This window comes from Oncorhynchus nerka, linkage group LG1 (genome assembly GCF_034236695.1).
Source record: "Oncorhynchus nerka isolate Pitt River linkage group LG1, Oner_Uvic_2.0, whole genome shotgun sequence".
In the NCBI taxonomy this organism is placed as follows: Eukaryota; Metazoa; Chordata; class Actinopteri; order Salmoniformes; family Salmonidae; genus Oncorhynchus; species Oncorhynchus nerka.
The window spans coordinates 25,169,818-25,180,396 of record NC_088396.1 but is presented as its reverse complement, the minus strand read 5'-3'; positions in this window follow the sequence as shown (position 1 = coordinate 25,180,396).

Sequence of the window (10,579 nt, the reverse complement as noted above, 5' to 3'; positions counted from 1 at the left end):
AGCCGGCGGCACAAATTGTACTGGAACAATGACATACTTCGCACGGCGAGTGGGGAGAGCTGGCACAGGACGTACTGGGCTGTGAAGGCATACTGGAGACTTGGTGCGTAGAGCTGGCACAGATGGTGCCGGGCTGAGAAGGCACTCTTCAGCGCGCTTCCGCTGCAGCATACTCCTTGCCAAAACCTCTCTCCGGTATCTCTCATTACCTTCCTCTATCAACTCCCACACAGGCTCTGGCTCACTCCCCGCCTCCGCCAACCACCCAGTGTGCTCCCCCCCAAAAAAACATTTGGGCTGTTTTTGTGGCTTTCTAAGTGGCCGCGAACCCCGGCGTCGTCGCTGTCCTCCTTTCTTTCCTTGCGTCTGCCGCCAAGGAAGGCGATCATGTCCTTTCCTCCCAAGTCCAGGATCCCTTCCCATCTAGGATTTCCTCCCAAGTCGAGGATACCTTCTCCTCCTGGGCACGCTGATTGGTCCTGTTGTAGTGGGATCTTCTGTCACAATCGTCGTTGGAAGCATACTCGGACCAAAGCACAGCGTGATCTGGATTCCATATATTTATTAATGTGAAACTTTGAACAAGACAAAATAAAGAAACAACGAAACGTGATGTAAATGAAGTGCTCAAAGGCAACAACACAAAAACAAGATCCCACAAAACACAGTGGGGAAATGACTACCTAAATATGGTCCCCAATCAGAGACAACGATAAACAGCTGCTTCTGATTGGGAACCGTACCAGGCCAACATGGAAATAAACCACCTAGATAGGAACACCCCCCCTAGTCACACCCCGACCTAACCAAAATAGAGAATAACAAGGCTCTCTATGGTCAGGGCGTGACACTTCCCCATTATCCTTTGTGTATTTATACCTGTGTTCTCTGTTTGTCTGTTGCCAGTTCGTCTTGTTTTGTCAAGTAAACTAGCGTTTTTTTGTATCAGCTCCTGCTTTCCCCCAGTCTCTCTTTTCTCTTCCTCCTGGTTTTGACCCATGCCTGTCCTGTCTTGTCCTTGAGCCCGCCCGCCTGACCACTCTGCCTTCCCCTGACCCTGAGCCTTCCTGCAGTCCTGTACTTTTGCCCCAGTTGCTTTAATAAACATTGTTACTTTGACACGGTCTGCATCTGGGTCTTACCTTTATCCTGATAGTTGGAGCCTTCAAATCTGTGAGCATCTGCTCTTGCAATCATTGTCATGAAGCCACACCCACCCACTCCTGCTAGAAGTGCAGAGGGAGAAAGTTTAGGCTATATAGAAATAAAAAGAAGGATTTTTATCATCCTAATGGAGGTGTAGATTACGTCTATCATCCTAATTGAGGTGTAGCATAAATCTCACATTCCAGTGTTCCAACTTGTTAACAAGGCTGCATGGGATTTCTGTTAATACGACTCCATGCAGCCATTGGCAATGTCCGCTTTAGGTATGATGCCAGGAGCCACTTGTGGATTTGACAGCTATAATGCAGTGTCACCTCCAAAACAAACGTTATAGGATGACGGCTAAAGCATATCTGATTGAATAGAGCGTCCCCACTCTCTCTCTTTTTTACTGTTGTTTTGGGAGGCAGTATGAGGGTGGATGTTTTTATGGGTGGCTGTGGGGGTCTAATTGGTGCCCTGTGAGAGAGGTCAGAGACTCTCTCTACACACACACACACACACACACACACACACACACACACACACACACACACACACACACACACACACACACACACACACACACACACACACACACACACACACAGTTCAGTGGTTCTGTGCAGAGCCTGGGAATGGAAGTCAGAACTGTGTCTGTCTGATGGTAAACAAACAGAGAAGACAGAAGGGCGAGGGCATTCCACAGGCCTGTCTGAACACAGGAGAAAGGGAGAAGAAGGAAAATATGTGAGGGAAGAAACAGAGAGAGAAAGGGAGAGAGTATAAAAACAAAATAAGTTATTGCGTAAGAAAGAAAATGATTCCTGCCAGATCTCCCTATGATGCTGCGTTTCTTATAAGAGGGTTTGTGCATTTCTTAACAACCAATGGGATTCCTTAGAAATGAGTCAGGATGTCCCAGCTGTCCATGTGTGTGTGTTTGTACATGTGTGTGTGTGTTGTATGTGTGTGTTTGTCCGTGTGTGTGTGCGTGCTTGCGTGCGTGCGTGAGTGCGTGAGCGTGTGGGTGTGTGTGTGTTTTGGTCAGCCTGTTTTCCTTCTCCAGACACTCCCAGCTGTTTTCCAGGTAGTGTTCTCACGGTGACTGTGGCCCTGCCTACACTTGGCCACCTGGTGAATGTAGCCCACCTCAGCCACACCCCTTAATGCCTCTGATCACAGAGAGAAGAACAACAAAGACCAGAGAGAGAGAGAGACAGAGAGAGAGAGAGAGAGAGAGAGAGAGAGAGAGAGAGAGGCAAGATGAGACAAAACGGAGAGAGAGAGAGAGAGAGGGAGTGTGAGCGATGTAATGAGCTCATGCTATGTCTCCCGACCCAAGCCACCCAGAGTGACTCATCCCTGGTAGGTGTGTGTGTGTGTGTGTGTGTGTGTGTGTGTGTGTGTGTGTGTGTGTGTGTGTGTGTGTGTGTGTGTGTGTGTGTGTGTGTGTGTGTGTGTGTGTGTGTGTGTGTGCGCACATCTGTTTGAGAGTGTCTGTGTATGTGCAAGTTCTGGGTGTGTGCATGTGTGTGTGTTTACAGCTGCTGTAGGTCAGGTATGGGTGTGTCTTTATTACAACACATAGAGAGCATGTTTCTTCAAGCACAGTATTTCCACCAGAATTTCCAGAGAGGATCTCAACAACAACTAATACTGTCATGAAGAACAGGGGAAAAGAAAGTTATCTCTCCAATGAAAGAGAGATATGCGTGTAAGGATAGGGGAAAAAGAGGAAACATGGTAAAGAGGGAGGACAGGGGAAAAAGAGGAGACATGGTAAAGAGGGAGGACAGGAGAAAAAGAGGAGACACGGTAAAGAGGGAGGACAGGGGAAAAGGAGGAGACATGGTAAAGAGGGAGGACAGGGGAAAAAGAGGAGACACGGTAAAGAGGGAGGACAGGGGAAAAAGAGGAAACATGGTAAAGAGTGAGGACAGGGGAAAAAGAGGAGACATGGTAAAGAGGGAGGACAGGGGAAAAGGAGGAGACATGGTAAAGAGGGAGGACAGGGAAAAAGAGGAAACATGGTAAAGAGGGAGGACAGGGGAAAAAGAGGAAACATGGTAAAGAGGGAGGACAGGGGAAAAAGAGGAGACATGGTAAAGAGGGAGGACAGGGGAAAAGGAGGAGACATGGTAAAGAGGGAGGACAGGGGAAAAAGAGGAGACATGGTAAAGAGGGAGGACAGGGGAAAAGGAGGAGACATGGTAAAGAGGGAGGACAGGGGAAAAAGAGGAGACATGGTAAAGAGGGAGGACAGGGGAAAAAGAGGAGACATGGTAAAGAGGGAGGACAGGGGAAAAAGAGGAGACATGGTAAAGAGGGAGGACAGGGGAAAAAGAGGAGACACTGTAAAGAGGGAGGACAGGGGAAAAAGAGGAGACATGGTAAAGAGGGAGGACAGGGGAAAAAGAGGAGACATGGTAAAGAGGGAGGACAGGGGAAAAAGAGGAGACATGGTAAAGAGGGAGGACAGGGGAAAAAGAGGAGACATGGTAAAGAGGGAGGACAGGGGAAAAGGAGGAGACATGGTAAAGAGGGAGGACAGGGGAAAAGGAGGAGACATGGTAAAGAGGGAGGACAGGGGAAAAAGAGGAGACATGGTAAAGAGGGAGGACAGGGGAAAAAGAGGAGACGTGGTAAAGACAGGGGAAATTGAAGAGAGAGATGGACAGTACGCTCTTAGAAGTTAAGGTGCCTGGAAGGACCTTTAGGGTTACCACCCTGTCAGAACCTTTCCATTTGAAAAAGGTTCCTTGAAGAATCCCACTAAAAAGGGTCTTAGAGGAACCACTGTGTAAAGGTTCCAACCCCTCATGTTTTTCATGAAAGTGAATGATATTTGAAGGAAACCAGATCAAAGTACGATGACCAAAGTGTGAAAAATGACTGTTACTTCTACATTTATCAAGTTTGATCGTAAAGTTACTGGTCCCTGCCCAGCCTGCTCATCAGAAACACATGTCAATTTCTCACTTTTGAGAAGGTCCTGAGGACATTGATAAACAACACTGGCCTCAAACTCATAACTCTCAGAGCCAGAGAACACTGCTGAGGCCACTGCGCCACGGCAGTTCACAATTCTCCAGCAAGCAGGGAGAGTATTTTATGATGCTAAATGGAAACAGAGCATTGTTTTTATTATTACTATGTTTTATGGTTTCCCCAAAACATAGCACTAACCTTAACCACTTGGAATTAATACCTAAACTTAACCCTTTGAGTTGGTTCTGATAAAAACATGGAGCCACACGGAATGAGCCCTGTAACCATGTGGAATTAATGGGTCAAAATTAGACGTTCATCCACATTAAGTCAAATCCCGATTTGAAGCTATGAGATCATGTTGCCCCTCCCCCATGTCAAAAACTTGTATTCATTATTAAGGGGACAAGGTGACATCACCTTAACTCTCACTTTAATACACCAATGTTGACATTATATTATCTTACCTCATTTAAATGTGTACCGCCTTGTAACCAACATCGGACAAAGTGTTTGCAGAGGGGCATGGTCTATATAGCTAGATAGCTACTCTACTGACTTTAGGGTGCCAGCAAATATAATTAAAAGTTTACCCTATTCATCTATGGCCAAGATACTTATATGTTTCCCCTTTCATCTGTGTCTGGTGTTTGCTATTCTGAACAAAAATATAAACGCAACATGCAACAATTTCAAAAGTTTTACTGAGTTACAGTTCATAGTAAGATATCAGTCAATTTAAATAAAATCGTTAGGCCCAAATCTATGCATTTCATATGACTAGGAATGCAGGTATGGATTTGTTGATAACAGACACCTTTTAAAAAAATAGTGGATCAGAAAACAAGTCAGTATCTGGTGTGACCACCATTTGCCTCATGCAGCTATTGATTGTGGCCTGTGGAATGTTGTCTTACACCTCTTCAATGGCTGTGCTGGATTTTGGCTGGAACTAGAACACGTTGTCATACACGTCGATCCAGAGCATCTCAAACATGCTCAATGGGTGACATGTCTGATGCATAAGCAGGTCATGGAAGAACTGGGACATTTTTAGCTTCCATGAATTGTGTACAGATCCATGTGACATGGGGCTGTGCATTATCATGCTGAAACATGAGGTGATGGCGGCGGATCAATGGTACAAAAATGGGCCTCGGATCTCGTCACAGTATCTCTGTGCATTCAAATTGCCATTCAGAAAATGCAATTGTGTTCATTGTCCTTAGCTTATGCCTTCCCATACCATAACCCCACCGCACTCTCTTCACAACGCTGACATCAGCAAACCACTTGCCCACACAACGCCATACACGTGGTCTGCGATTGCGAGGCCGGTTGGACCTACTGCCAAATTCTCTAAAATGACTTTGGAGGCTACTTATGGCAGACAAAAGGAACCTAAAATGTTTTGTCAACAGCTCTGGTGGACATTCCTGCAATCAGCATGCCAATTGCAAGCTCCCTCCACATTTGAGACATCTGTGGCATTGTGTTGTGTGACAAAACCTTTTATTGTCCCCAGCACAAGGTGCAACTGTGTAATTGCACCTTGTGCTGATCATGATATCCCACACCTGTCAGGTGGATGGATTATCTTGGCAAAGGAGAAATACTCACTAACAGGGATGTAATCAAATTTGTGCACACATTTTGAGAGACATTTCTGGGATGTTTTATTTCAGCTCATGAAACATGGGACCAACACTTTACATGTTGCATTTATATTTTTGTTCAGCATAGATACTGGCTAGCAAGGTCTTCAGCCAGCATGAAAAATGGAGGGAAGTATAGTTCAAAACACAGACGCAGTTGTCAAGCTGACGCATCCATCAGTGCTGGTGTGTATAAAACATTTTTTGAGGTGGGAGACGGGATAGCAGCCGAGCACCCTGTTTGGTGTGTGTCGAGGAAAATGCCATCCCTTGAGAGGGCAAGAACAAGATGTATTTCAGGAAAAGTGCAGTATTATCATAAGGAGGCATATACTTGAAATATGGAGGAGGAATGGAGGGAAAAGGAGAAGCAGAGGAGGTCTAAGAGAGAGAGGAAGAGGGTGAGCTTGAATGAATCTGAATTTCTTTTTAAAAATGGTGGAAAAAAGGGAGATGGTTTCTGAAAGAAGAATGGTAGTAAGTGTAAGCAGAGTGAGCTGTATGCCGGATCCAAGACAGGAGTTCAAATGGAAGTGAGTAAGGGCGAAGTATCGAAGGGGTAGGTGTGGTGAAGTTCTCGGAGCCCAAGGCTTGTACCAAGGGTCAGCATAAAGATGAGTCTGTGATGGTAGGAGTGACATTTTTTTTAAAGTGGACCCTTGCCTTTGCTCTGATCCTTTTGTGGCTTCAGAGTTGGGTGCTATGGAATCGGTGAAGGTAACCAGAAGTGGTCTTGTGATAATTGTTTGGGTTTCTGCGGGTCAGAGGGAGCAGCCGCTCCGCGTTAAACAAATTGGGACAAGAAAATTGCCCCATTGAAAGGAGTGATTACTGGGGTAGCAGTAAATGTGAAAGGGGAAGATTCCCGGTGTTTATGATGCTCATATTTGGTGCAACGCAGACAGGGTGGCGTGAGTGGTGAAACAGAAGAGTCGTCTGTTTTGAGTTTGGATGTTGAGTCTTTGCCCGATAAAGTGATGTTAGGATATATAAATGACCCTGTATGAGCTTTTGTGCCAAATACATTACGTTGTTACAGGTGTCAAGTCAAGCTTATGGGCATGTGGCAGCAGTGTGTAGGACTGAGGTTCCTAGGTGTGAGAAGTGTGCAGAAAAGCATGAGACAAAATAATGGTTAGCATTGGGGAAATTAGTGGATCACGCTTTTGGATTTGTTTACCAAACGCCCTAACAAAAGAAGCTATTGGACATAAATGGACATAAATTAGGGACATTATCGAACAAAACAAGCATTTATTGTTGGCTTGGTGGTGATCTAACATAATCGTTTGTGGAGCTTTCCCTGTAAAGCATTTTTGAAATCAGACACTGTGGCTGGATTAATGAGAACTTTATCTTTAAAATGGTGCCTAATACTTGTATGTTTGAGAAATTTGATTAATGAGATTTCTGTTGATTTGTATTTGGCACCCTGCCATTTCATTGGCTGTTGGTGAGCGGAACCCCAGTCCTAGACAGGTTAAACACCAACCTCTACTGGAGACCCTACTTTTGTACAAAACGATTTACCTGACTGGCAGCTTAGCAGGTGAAGTAGGGAACTATGGAACAGTCAGTGATGTGACGGTATGATGTTGAATGCTGTTGAAGGTACACTATTAGAAATGTTTTAATTTGAAACCACATTTTCTGCACTCTAGTTCAAATGATTTGTTTTATTTAGTATAGTATAAGCGTCTGTCTTAAACATCCTAAATAATGCCAGGCGAAAAATGGAAGCGTGATGTAAGACGTGAAACTGTTTGGTATTCCAACTGATTATAGGCTACTAAAGCCAACGGATAGGAATAACATATATCTGATAATCACACACTGCTATTTATTACTGACCAGCAATCAGTACAATTTGGTGAACGCACCAAAGCCTGCAAAACGCCTTTGTTTCCCATCACTAATTATAACTGAGCAACAGACCAGATGAACAGGAATGACATTTATTCTCATGGGTAGTTAAAAAGAACTAGCTGAATGCCACACCCCTACTAAACTACGCCTCCAGTCTTCTAATCTGACGAACTGTGTCATATCGCTATAACCCAGCACCCAGCATCAATAACCCAGTTGTTTTTAAAGAAAACTACCCAACTAAGTGACCCAATGCCTGCAACCCAGAATATCACATACTCAAGAATAGTACAACCCTAAACACACACACACACAAACATACACTTGGAAAGTATTGGCATGTATTTGAAGTTTATTTTCAAGTTCAAATATTTATATCCTCCATGCATTTGAATCCAGGTCTGTTTGATATTTGAAATAATGCATTTGGAAATAAGAATTGAATTGTAAAATAGTTCAAAAATAGCACACACACACACACACACACACACACACACACACACACACACACACACACACACACACACACACACACACACACACACACACACACACACACACACACACACACACACACACACACACACACACACACACACACACACACACAATGTATTCAGTCAAAAACAGTGGTTCCAAACCGTGGGTCACGGCAGGAGTCCAGGTGGGTCACAGGATGACATTTCTTTGTGCATTGTTTCAAATTATTTCATTATTATACAGTACATTTCTTAAAATTGGACACAAGTACCAGTGTTGAAAAAAGTACCCAATTGTCATGCTCGAGTAAAAGTAAAGATACACTACATGACCAAAAGTATGTGGACACCTGTTGGTTGAACATCTCATTCCAAAACCATGGGCATTAATATGGAGTTGGTAGCTCCTTTGCTGCTATAACAGCCTCCACTCTTCTGGGAAGGCATTTCACTAAATGTTGGAACATTGCTGCGGGAACTTGCTACCGTTCAGCCAAAAGATCATTAGTGAGGTTGGGCATTAGTGAGGTTGGCTCGCAGTCAGTGTTCCAATTCATCCCAAAGGTGTTCAATGGGGTTGGACTTCGCTTTGTGCATGAGGCATAGTCATGCTGAAACAGGAAAGGTCCTTCCCCAAACTGTTGGCACAAAGTTGGAAGCACATAATCGTCTAGAATGTCATTGTGTGCTGTAGTGTTAGGATTTCCCTCCGCTCGAACCATGAAAACAGCCCCAGACCATTATTCCTCCTCCACAAAACTTTACAGTTGGCACTATGCATTGGGGCAGGTAGTGTTCTCCTGGCATCTGCCAAACCTAGATTTGTCCATTGGACTGCCAGATGGTGAAGCATGATTTATCACTCCAGAGAATGCGTTTCTACTGCTCCTAATTACAATGGCGACGAGCTTTACACCGCTCCAGCTAAAGCTTGTCATTGCGCATGGTGATCTTAGGCTCATGTGCGGCTGCTCCGTCATGAAAACCCACTTCTTGAATTACATTCAGTTAAATGGTTTGGAGAAAAGGGGTTAACTGTATTAACTTGCTCTTTAACTTTAAATGAGCAATTTCACTTGCTCTTTGATCTGGGTATGTTTTTTCATAGCTCAGCTTATGGTGGGTTTTGAGTCAACCTGGGCTATAACACCACACCACAGACACCAAATTGCATTAGTAACCCCGTGCTGATTGGTTCCGGTAAGGCTGAACATTCCATTTCCTCACCACAGTCTTGACTGTATCTGGCTCATGTGTCACTCTCTGTTATATCCTCCAGTAACCCCTCACTGTAAACACGGGGGACCTGACCTGACCTGGGCCTCACACATATTTCAGAATACAGGCTACAGCATGATATTACCCTTTCACACAATATTTTGTAATTGTGACAGTCATGATGGATCGTGTGTGTGTGTGTGTGTGTGTGTGTGTGTGTGTGTGTGTGTGTGTGTGTGTGTGTGTGTGTGTGTGTGTGTGTGTGTGTGTGTGTGTGTGTGTGTGTGTGTGTGTGTGTGTGTGTGTGTGTGTGTGTGTGTGTGTCCATAGAGAACATTTTGGCTGTGTTTAGCCTGATACATTCATCTTTATTTAATAGGGCAAAATAGTGTGCTTAATTAGGCCTAACGAGCAGAGAGGGAAGAGAGACGTGATGGCTGGAACCTCATTTAGAGAGAACAGGTGAGCCCTCTCCTGTCAGAATCCTCAGTCCTTTCAGGATTGTAAGATTTTTGGCAAAATCAACAATTCCTTGCATATTATGCCAGGGCTTGCAACTTTGACCAATCCCTATTACCGCATAAAACAGTAAAGTCATCGAAATATTACCGCATATACAGTAACAGTCCGCTCAATGCACTACAAAATCACAATTTTAACCAATCACCACACTGTCAACAAACCTTTTCCGTCATCAGAGCACTTTCGTGACAAATTGCACTAAATCATTGTTAATTGCCATGCAACATTTCAGAATTATGTCAGCAAAGTCAAGCATTTTGGCCCGCAAATGTCACGCTACTGAATCCTTCAATCCTATATCCCTCTCTCCTACCCCCTTCAATCCTATATCCCTCTCTCCTACCCCCTTCAATCCTATATCCCTCTCTCCTACCCCCTTCAATCCTATATCCCTCTCTCCTACCCCCTTCAATCCTATATCCCTCTCTCCTACCCCCTTCAATCCTATATCCCTCTCTCCTACCCCCTTCAATCCTATATCCCTCTCTCCTACCCCCTTCAATCCTATATCCCTCTCTCCTACCCCCTTCAATCCATTGCGATTAAGATCCACGCTGTAGATTGAGCATATGCAACGTTTACCGTGAATCCAGTCTCTGCGAAAGTGAAAACATTGCCTTTCAATTTCAATCGCTATGGATTGAATCTAACCCTAACCCTTTCTGTTACCCCTCTCTACTAATTTGGGTACAACCAGTCCTT